At 44.4% G+C, this 11,459-nt stretch overlaps 1 long non-coding RNA gene across 1 annotated transcript; it reads right to left on the bottom strand.

Moving 5' to 3' along the window:
* Positions 1-3,051: 3,051 nt before the first annotated feature.
* Positions 3,052-4,061, bottom strand: LOC117191026. Its single transcript, XR_004473917.1, has 2 exons — positions 3,868-4,061; positions 3,052-3,790 (listed from the first exon to the last, which is right to left on the bottom strand). It is a non-coding gene; the product is annotated as an uncharacterized LOC117191026 (long non-coding RNA).
* Positions 4,062-11,459: the final 7,398 nt, after the last annotated feature.

Raw genomic sequence — 11,459 nt, 5'->3', positions numbered from 1 at the left:
CGCATCCATAGCAAAAAATTTTCCTTTTTTCCGCGCAGTCTTGATACCTATGCCCCTCCTTCCTGCAATTCCAGCATACGAGAGCAAAAGCGCCTATCTCATCCTCTACCTCTCCTTCAGAAAATTCTACGGCATCATCGATGTTCGCTTCCTCCCAGAGCTCTGATATCTGCTTCTTAAAGACCGATGGTTTCTGATAACCATGATTCTTACGGACTTCTTCTAAAAAGCATTCACTTTTCCTGCATATATCCCTCAAGGTTTCCATCGAATCTACCCGTATGTTAAGAATTTCATGCTGAATTTCCGGACGTAAATTACGCCTCACAATTTCAATCAGCGTCTTCTCACTAAGAGGCTGGTCGAGTCTATCAGTTAGCTTTAGGATGGAATCGTAGAAACTTTCGAACGTTTCTTTTTCCCTCTGTTTTCTATCCCTTATCATTTGGCGGATATCCACATCCGTTCTGGAGTCTCGGAATTGCTTCCTCAACGCAGCACAAAGCTCCTGCCAACGAACTACTCCTACCGACTTGTGATATCGCCAAAAGAAATCAGATGCCTTGCCATCAAATAGCGAATTCGCATTACCACACAGAAGTGAGAAATTTCCCTCTAACGTCTGATGAGTAAGGGCCTCAACTCTATAGATAAAGCTATCGATTCCTATTGTATCGGTGGTTCCTGAAAATCTTAATTTCCGGTTCGACATTATGTGGCCTACTTTGTCTGGTCTTTGGGCCAATTCTGAACCTACCGATCGGGCGCTGGTAGCACGCGGAGGTAACCCCGGATCTGGTTGCTGCCCATTGATTCCTAGTAGCTGCTCCAAAGAAGTATTCCTGCTAGTATTTGGATTTGGCGTTTGTCTTTGCTGCTCCATATTATTTATGTGAGCTTGGTTTGAATGAGATTCGCCATTTGTTCTGTCAACTGAGTTAACAGCTCGTTCTGCATAGCCTTGACAGCGGCTGCAATTTCGGCAGACGTCTGGCTCATCTCGACGATGGACGGGTTCTCGCTCGCACTTAGCTCTTCACTTCTCGTTTCGGCCAAATCTGATAAGCTATCTGCTCTTGGGATTGGTACGAGTCTAGATTGCTGCCTCGTTAACACAGATGTGCTAGCTGGATTTGTAATGGTTTGAGCTATGCAAACCGAATCACAAGTTGGGCAAGTTGTTTTAACAGTGAAATGCGTTTTTATACATGCCTTATGAAACGGATGCCCGCACTTCGTTTTATAATTTTCCCCAGTTCCCAACTCGGACTTGCATAAGCTGCATTCTATGCTTCGAGGAGGCACCCCTTTTCGTGGCGATCTATCCAGACCCATAGAACTATTTAATTTCATCCCAGAATTAATTACATCATATTGCGGAATAACCCCCCAATAAATGTATCAAATCTATTTATGTAGCCTGTATAATGAATGTACATATGTATGTGAGTACATATAAAAAAAAATATAACAAAAATAAGATATAAAAAAAATTATAGAAGAAAATATAAAAATGTTTCTATAAAACAAATATATAAAGAAATTTAATTCTTTGAAATTATTCCATCAAAAGAAAAGAATGATCTCCCGACTCCCAATAGCTCCCTGCAGAAGCTGCACACCAATTGTCCGCTTTTTTTGGTAACGTCTAATAGCAAATTTATGAAACTGACCAACACAAATGAATCGTGGACAGGAGGCATTTCATGACAAAAAAACTCTCCTTGTTTCCTACTCGACTCAATTTCTCGATCACAAACAAATAGAAGAACTGCCATGTTTCCGTTCCAGTCCATCTGCCGTGGTCAGAGATTCATCCCTAAGGTTGAATCAACTTGATTTCCAATCGTCAGAATGGCTTTTCAACAAAAACATCAAAACAAATAAAAGATAAAGTTAAGTGAAAACTATCGCTAGGTAAATGTGGTCAGAAGGCAACTGCTCGCAGCCGACCCATTCTGAATTCCTATGCATTCTATCCCAGTCGTCCCTTCACTTGTTGAAAATATAGAAATCCCGCTCGAACCCACATCTCACTGGACAGGTTATCGCCTCTGCGGCTAATTTGCCTGCATTCCAAGTTTTTGTCATGGTTCCATGCTGGCAGAAAACTTTGTAGTGAAACAGATATTTGCCATCAAAGCTATACGCTAACCAGCGTAAACTTTACGGACAGCTACCCTACGCTATTCACTCAGACAATACAAGGTTGTAAATAAGACAGATGGGAAAGAAGACAATTGTGGTCAATGTAATGTGTGAGTCCTCCTGGTATTAATTAATCGGAGTCAATCCGATGTACAACACAAGGTGGACCCACGTTGGGCGCCAAAAATAAAGATCTTCTTAATTATTACTGTAATGGGTAACGAGTACTTGGGCGAGATGGTATTACTCGGCTATGACCGGCACGTATTGTTTCCGGCTGCTGGCTCGTCAGCAAGGGGGTGGAGTTGTTTTATTGTCATAGTCCGAGGCCCTTTACTTTCTTTATTTTAAATTTAACGTGCAAGAAAAAAACAAGCCATACACCTCACCGGACAGAGTTCACTGCAAATGACCACATAACACGGACGATTACCTAAAAGACAGACGGACGATCCTCAGCTGTTTCGAGGACCCCTTGCCCTTGATATTTATTGGAACTAAATTATACATACAAATACGGGGTATATGTTCCCTCCCATAGGCTACCTGGGCCTGATTCCCTTGAACTAGGATCAGGTAAACTTATAAACTAGTATTTGAATAAATGTGCAATGGTAAAGATTAAAATTTAAAGATAGAATATAAATGTTGATTCTTACGGGCTACGAAACGGTGAGGCAATTTGGTCGGAACACCCATAGACAATTTCTTCCATGCCCAAATGATTGTAATCAAATACCTAGTAAATAAACTCACTTTTACTTCGGATCCACCGTCGAAAGCGCTTTCTGATGGTTGCTGCAAAACTGTGGTTAATATGATATTTTGGGTTCGGGTGTATTATTATTGCATTTCGGTTATAAACATATTGGTTCTTGTTATTTTTTGTTTTGTCTTGATCTGTGCATGGAAGGTTATCTATTTATGGATTTGTTTTAGTTTCATATTCACTCTTCCTCTTGCCCTTCTTTTCCTACTCTATGCTCCCTCACTGCTGTTCTTCATTTCTGCATTTCTTTTTTATGTATATGTATGTAAACTTAAATAGCTGTTCTGCTGCTCGGTACTATTCTGCTTACTCTTATGTTAACTTATGTTACTTCTCTCGGCTTATCGCCAGCCCCCTTCGGCTCCGTTGCTGGCGAGCGTTTTTATAGCTCGCTCGCTCTCCTATTGGGCTCTGCCTTTGCTGCTCGCGTGTTCTCTATCTCCCCCGCTTTCACTCTCTGCCTATGCGCGCATCACCTTTGGCTCCGCTCGCTCTCTTTATTTTTTTGGGGCATTACCCTTGCAGCTCTGAGTATTGAACTCCAACAACACACTAACTCTTTCCTTCCCTATGTGCTGCGGATCTTAATTGGGCCTTGTTAACTGTATTTGCCATACGGCACGTTTAGGTAGGATTTGCGCTATTTTCCTCCTTTTTCTCCGTTCGTATTTCGCCGGTGCTGAACTTTCCGCTATCGCGGATTATCGACCGTCCCGCTTTGTGGCCGCCGCCTCACCGACGTCGATCCGGCTGCCCGCGAAGGTCGAGCCTCTCTGAATTTTTTCTGCGTCTCTGCTCCCTCGCTCTGTGCTGCGACGGATCAGCTGCTTGGAGCGCCGCTGCTTCGCCAGCCCAAATTGCTAGGCGCCAAATCTAGTGCAGGGAGAAAGAACCGTCTAACGTATTCGGCCCCGAAAGATCTGTGGTAACCCACTTTTTGTTCCTCTTACCCGTCAATCTTGGCCCCAGTGGCCGACCTATCTTCAGTTATCGTAGTCCCGCGACTTTTGCTTTGCTGCTGCTGGATACCACTCGCGCTTTGACAATATTCTTTTCTTGACTTTGGAACTTTTTCATTAATGATTTTTGCTGAGCCTGTTCGGGGCGATGTTGGTCGCTCGACATCCAAATTCCAAAAGGAAGATGGACAGGCGCCCATCCACTATGAGACCGGTCGGATCCGCTGGATGACGTTCGAATGTCATCGCTTTCTCCTCTTTCTCTTCACCTGCCATCAGCGTTAACTCACCCCCAGAGGGAGCCAACCTTTCAGAGCACCGTTTAAGAGCCCCTGACTCCAAAACCCCCTGTAGCAGCGAGACTTTGGCTGCCCATACAACGCCGTTGGCGGTCAATTTAGTTTACGCCCTCAGCTACAAGCCTCTTACAATACCAATTCCCAGCGCTTGACCAATGTTCTTTCTTGATGATCAGTATTGACGTCAGGAGGCGTTGTTAATGGTTCACCAATCAAGAAGTGTCATGGGGTGAGCGCTGTTGTATCAGTGGGATCATTTGACATTGGAGTGATGGGTCGAGAATTGAGAATTGCTTCAATTTCGATTATCACTGTGTTTAGTTCTTCAAATGTCAATGAGGCTGTGTTGGTGGTTGTTATCAACAGCTTTTTTGCTGATTTTACAGCAGCTTCCCAGAGGCCGCCAAACGATGGAGCCCTGGGAGGAATGAATTTAAAATCCACTTGCTTTTTGTTGCAATGATTCGTGATTAGAGCACTTCCCTTTGAGCTGAATATAGAGTCTTCTAATTCTTTAAGCTGGTTGTTTGCACCCACAAAGTTCCTTGCATTGTCGCAATGAATAGTTTGGCACCTCCCACGTCTGCTTAAGAATCGACGCAGGGCGGCCAAGAATGCATCTGTGGTCAGGTCGCTTACCAGCTCCAGGTGTACTGCCTTTGTGGAAAAGCAGCAGAACACGGCGATGTACGCCTTATCTGGTCTTTTGCCTCGGATCTTATGGTGGATCGAGATTGGTCCACAGTATTCGACGTCTGCATTAAGAAACGGGCGTGCTTGTGTGACTCGTTGTGCTGGGAGATTGCCCATGATCTGGTGCATCAGCTTTGGTCTAGCCTTGGTGCATCTAACACAGCTGTGGATGATGCTTCTAGCCATTGTCTTGTCATTGATAATCCAATATTGTTGTCTTGCGATTGCCCTTAATGCTTGAGCACCACAATGCATGTTCTCCTCATGTAGCTCCCGCAAAATCATTTTGATGATTGGGTCATTGTAAGGCAGCAAAACTGGGTGTTTTGCGTTGTATGGAAGTAGAGCTTCTTCAAGTCTACCACCAACTCGGATGAGCTCATCGTCTCCTAGGAAGGGAGATAACGATATGATCGAGCTCTTTCTATCCACAGTCTTAAAGCGTTGGAACTTTTTTAACTCTGCTGTAAAATCGACTTGTTGTATGGTTCGCAGGATTATAGTGCGGGCGTGAGTCAGTTCTTCTGCGCAGAGCGTCGTGGTGTTCGCTCTGTTGGTTTTGTAGCAGAAGCGTAACATATATGCCACAATGCGTTGCAGTTTGTGAAACGAGTTGCTATGTCTGCAAGTATATAATTCATCCCCAAGTGCGCTAGGTGTGATTGGCAAGATTGCTGGGTTCTATGTTGGGTGCCTTCGTCCAGTTGTCTCGAGATCCGTGCAGGAATAATGGTTCATATAACCACAGATTGTGATCTGCCAGTCTGCTTGCTGCGATTCCTCTCGACAGGACATCGGCTGCGTTGTTGGCCGATGACACGTGACGCCATTGTGACTGGTTTGTTAATGCCTGGATTTTGGCTATTCGATTTGCCACAAAGGTATGGTATGTTGATGACGATGCGTTTATCCAGGATAACACAACGGTGGAATCACTCCAAAACCATCCTGAAACCGTGTTAGTGTCCATGTGCAGATCCTGTCGGACTCGGTTTGTGAGCTCGGCACCGAGGACTGCAGCACAAAGTTCTAACCGTGGTAGCGATTGTTTGGCTGTCGGCGCCACACGTGATTTCGAACAGAGCAGTCTTACTGACACTTGGTTGTTTTTGTATGTAGCGCGTACATATACTGCTGCGCCATATGCTCGTTCTGATGCATCTACAAACGTATGGAGTTCTTGGGTAACTGGAATTTTACCATCGTAGATATGCCGGGGAATTTGCATTTTGTTCAATGTTTGTAAGTCGTCCCGGTATTCTTTCTATTCGATTTGGTGTTGTAATGGTAATTCGTCATCCCAATCCAGTTTGAGCTCCCAAAGTTGTTGCATGAAGATTTTTGCCTTTACTACCACCGGTGCAAAGAGTCCTAGTGGGTCAAAGATTTGGGCCAGTTCGGAAAATATCACCCGTTTGGTGATGCGTGTAGCCTGACTTTTCTGTGTTCGTCCACACAATGTATCCTTCTCGGCATCCAGATGAGACCCAGAGTTTTCACGCTGTAGTGCTCTAGTGTCTCTCCTAATTTTACATCGGTTACAATATCCTCTTTGGGGATTCCTTGGAGAAGTTGCTCATTGTTGGAGCACCACTTGCGCAATTTGAATCCGGACGGTAGCAATATCTTATTTAGTTCTTGTCGAACATGAATTGCCTCTGGAATCGTGTTTGCTCCAGTTAGACAGTCGAGAAGGGTCCACAGTATTCGACGTCTGCATTAAGAAACGGGCGTGCTTGTGTGACTCGTTGTGCTGGGAGATTGCCCATGATCTGGTGCATCAGCTTTGGTCTAGCCTTGGTGCATCTAACACAGCTGTGGATGATGCTTCTAGCCATTGTCTTGTCATTGATAATCCAATATTGTTGTCTTGCGATTGCCCTTAATGCTTGAGCACCACAATGCATGTTCTCCTCATGTAGCTCCCGCAAAATCATTTTGATGATTGGGTCATTGTAAGGCAGCAAAACTGGGTGTTTTGCGTTGTATGGAAGTAGAGCTTCTTCAAGTCTACCACCAACTCGGATGAGCTCATCGTCTCCTAGGAAGGGAGATAACGATATGATCGAGCTCTTTCTATCCACAGTCTTAAAGCGTTGGAACTTTTTTAACTCTGCTGTAAAATCGACTTGTTGTATGGTTCGCAGGATTATAGTGCGGGCGTGAGTCAGTTCTTCTGCGCAGAGCGTCGTGGTGTTCGCTCTGTTGGTTTTGTAGCAGAAGCGTAACATATATGCCACAATGCGTTGCAGTTTGTGAAACGAGTTGCTATGTCTGCAAGTATATAATTCATCCCCAAGTGCGCTAGGTGTGATTGGCAAGATTGCTGGGTTCTATGTTGGGTGCCTTCGTCCAGTTGTCTCGAGATCCGTGCAGGAATAATGGTTCATATAACCACAGATTGTGATCTGCCAGTCTGCTTGCTGCGATTCCTCTCGACAGGACATCGGCTGCGTTGTTGGCCGATGACACGTGACGCCATTGTGACTGGTTTGTTAATGCCTGGATTTTGGCTATTCGATTTGCCACAAAGGTATGGTATGTTGATGACGATGCGTTTATCCAGGATAACACAACGGTGGAATCACTCCAAAACCATCCTGAAACCGTGTTAATGTCCATGTGCAGATCCTGTCGGACTCGGTTTGTGAGCTCGGCACCGAGGACTGAAGCACAAAGTTCTAACCGTGGTAGCGATTGTTTGGCTGTCGGCGCCACACGTGATTTCGAACAGAGCAGTCTTACTGACACTTGGCTGTTTTTGTATGTAGCGCGTACATATACTGCTGCGCCATATGCTCGTTCTGATGCATCTACAAACGTATGGAGTTCTTGGGTAACTGGAATTTTACCATCGTAGATATGCCGGGGAATTTGCATTTTGTTCAATGTTTGTAAGTCGTCCCGGTATTCTTTCTATTCGATTTGGTGTTGTAATGGTAATTCGTCATCCCAATCCAGTTTGAGCTCCCAAAGTTGTTGCATGAAGATTTTTGCATTTACTACCACCGGTGCAAAGAGTCCTAGTGGGTCAAAGATTTGGGCCAGTTCGGAAAATATCACCCGTTTGGTGATGCGTGTAGCCTGACTTTTCTGTGTTCGTCCACACAATGTATCCTTCTCGGCATCCAGATGAGACCCAGAGTTTTCACGCTGTAGTGCTCTAGTGTCTCTCCTAATTTTACATCGGTTACAATATCCTCTTTGGGGATTCCTTGGAGAAGTTGCTCATTGTTGGAGCACCACTTGCGCAATTTGAATCCGGACGGTAGCAATATCTTATTTAGTTCTTGTCGAACATGAATTGCCTCTGGAATCGTGTTTGGTCCAGTTAGACAGTCGTCAACATAGAAATCTGATTTTAATGTTGTTGATCCTACTGGTAGTCTGTCTTTGTAATGTATTGCCAAATGATCCAGATATTTCGTTGCTAGGAACGGAGCAGCTGTTGTCCCATATGATACTGTTTTTAGGCGATAGTACCTGATCTCTTCGGATGGATTGTTTCTCCAGACTATCATCTGATGGAATTGATCCTCCGGATTCATCCACACTTGCCGGTACATCTTTTCTATGTCCGCTGTGAATACGTACTTATGAATTCGAAATCGTAGCAGAATGGACATAAGTTCGCTCTGAACGGTGGGTCCAGCCTGCAGAATGTCGTTCAAAGATTTCCCGCTTGTTGATTTGCATGAGGCAACGAATACTACCCGAAGCTTTGTGGTGGAGCTCTAAGGTTTGAGTACACAATGATGTGGAATGAAGTAGTGCCTTTTGGGAACTTTTGATGCTGGCACAATCTTCATATGTCCTAGTCCTTCATACTCTTCCATGAAGTCCACATAACTCTTCCAAGTTTCTGTTGAGCTTCGCCGCTCCAACGCTAGGAATCTTTTTGTTGCGGTTTCCAACGACTCCCCCAGGGCTGAAGGGTGTTCGGAAAATGGGAGCTTTACAATAAAACGGCCGTCTGAAGCTGTCTGAAGATTTTCTATAAAATGAGCTTCACGCCGTGCTTCCACTGGAGTGCGTGGTTTGTCTTCCGTCTCTAGATTGTCCAGAGTCCAGAATCTTTCCATGAGCTCGTTTACTCCCGTTGCACAAATGGGTGAGGAATTGTGGGCAGATTTGACTTTTCCTGCCACAATCCATCCCAGTTTCGTGGGTTTTGGAGCAACGGGCCCCCTGTCCTTAGCTGCTGTTGATCTGGTAGCAGCAGCGAGTAGTAATGCTCGGCTCGGATTAGCATGTCGATTTTTCCTGGCTTATGGAAGTTTGAATCTGCCAGTGAGATCTTGCTTGGTATGTTTAAGCTATCTGAATCGAGTGCCTGAGCTGGTTGATCAGCTATTATCTGTGGTAATACGAAAGCTTCAATTCTTTGCGTAAAACCATTGTGAAGGGATTTCAAGAGCACATTTACTCGTGCTCTGCTGGTCTTTGATTGACCTCCAATTCCTTCGATCCGTAATGTTGTGTCTTTTAGTTTGAGTGACAACATTGATGCCATTCGTTCAGAGATCAAGTTTATCTGTGATCCTGAATCTAGCAGTGCTCTGAAATTAGCAACCTGCCCGTTGTTGGCTTCTACTGCCACCTTTGCTGTGGCCAGAAGATTGTAACTATTGTTACTTGCTGCACCAACCGTCGGGCCTCTTGATTCTGTAGCTGCGCCTGATGCTGTTTCCAAATGTAGCATCGTGTTGTGCTTCTTGTCACACTTGAAGCAGTTTCGACCAGGGCATGCGTTTGTTTTGTGATTTGTTCTAAAACAATTAACGCAAATTTTTTGTTTTTGTACCCAATTTAGTCGTTCTGATGGAGATTTGGAGCGAAATTCTTCACATCCCTAGAGCCAATGGCTTGCTTTTATGCAGAATGTGCATAAGGGTGCTCGCGTTCTCCCTGTGTTTGCTGATGCACATGTCGTGCCTTTTGGCTCTCTCCTTGATGCTGGTGGCTTCTTACTGGTTCCTAGAACCCGAATTCTTTGCTCCAAGAACTGAAGCATCGTATCCAGCGCCTGAATGTTCTTTGAGCTTCCCTATGATTGCTCATACAAGGCCTTATTTGTTACATCCAGTTTGTTTCTGATAATGGCAATCAATATCGGATCCCATGTAGATATATTGATGCCCAATCCCTTTAGTGATGCAAGGGATTCTATGGTTGTTATATACAACTCTTTTAATGACTTGGGATCGTCATTAATTGTTTGGTGATTGAGGAAGCGGTTCAGTACCGTGTTCGAAACATCTCTGGGATTGTTGTATGCGTCAACTAGTATTTCCCAAGCGGCTTCATAATTTTCTTCCTTTAGATCGATATGTCGAATCAATCTTTCTGCCTCGCCGGTAACGGTGGTTTTAGGATACCACATCTTTTTCACCGTAGGCATGTTGGTCTCATGCACCATGCATGAGAACAGATCGAAGAACTGGGTCCATTTTAATAGATCCCCATCAAACTTTGGGATGCTGATGCGTGGAAGATGCACGTTATCCGTGTTTGGTGTGGCTGATTTTGTCAATGCTCTTTGGACCTTACTTTCCAGTGTTAGGTAGGATTCCATGTCATATCCTCCTTCCACTGGGTCCTCGTATTCCTCATGAATTGTGAAGTGGACTTCCTGCGCTTGAGTCCATAGTGATTTTAGATCAGACCGCTTTCTTTGGGATCTACTGGAGGATTCTCATGCTTTTCTTTAAAGATGATTTGACGTTCCCCACGAGCACTAGACGTCTGTGATAGCTTATCCATGCATTCGGTAAAGATCGTAATGTGTTGCTTACATGTTGTACGTAAGTGTTCACGGAATTTTACGTATTCATTCATTCATAATTTTACGTTTTGTCTGTATCGCGAAGTTTGGAGTCGTTTTTGTTGAAGCGATTCCACGCATTTTCGAGTGTTGATATTTTGGCTTGAAAATAAGAGGCCGTTTGCTTTCGTTCTTGGGAATCTTTTTTAAAGTTCCGAATGCACCTCGATATTTCCTCACCAATCTCTTGCTGCACATCCAGTGCCATTGTAGCGGCAGCTTCTGCCTCCATATGTGTATCCATTCTATCTGTTTGTACTTATTACTTTTGACCCGTTGGGAGTGTTTTATTTGCTTTGCAGCTGGATACGCTCCGAATCGCAACCGTTGTTGGTCAGAAAGGTAATAGTACAGGTGATGTGTTGGATGGAGGGATTTGTGCTGTTTCCAATTTATGGAACGCACGGAACAACAAAAATTGATTGCCTTGGTGGTAATCGAATTCTATAGCTGTTTTTCTGTTGGCTGATAACCTGAATATGTCCGATTTGCCAAAGTGATACTTATTGGTAGGAGATGCCACCGTAAGTGTATGGCCTGATGCCAAATTTTTATTGAGGATGTCCTGTTGACTGCTTCAATCTAATGTCCAGATCGAATCCTTTCACTGTAGCTTGTTAGACAGTTTGAAAGGATGACCAAGGTCGGGGTCACCAAATGTTAATGTGTGTGTTTGGGTGTGTAGGAAGCTGGGTTGCATACGGTACATAAACCGTCTACAGTTTGGTAGTCGCAACTAGAACTTGAACCAGTTGGTCTGCGGAGTG

The sequence above is a fragment of the Drosophila miranda genome (assembly GCF_003369915.1).
Source record: "Drosophila miranda strain MSH22 chromosome Y unlocalized genomic scaffold, D.miranda_PacBio2.1 Contig_Y1_pilon, whole genome shotgun sequence".
In the NCBI taxonomy this organism is placed as follows: domain Eukaryota; kingdom Metazoa; phylum Arthropoda; class Insecta; order Diptera; family Drosophilidae; genus Drosophila; species Drosophila miranda.
The sequence above is the reverse complement of the archived record's forward strand: the minus strand, read 5'-3'. Positions and strand labels throughout refer to the sequence as shown.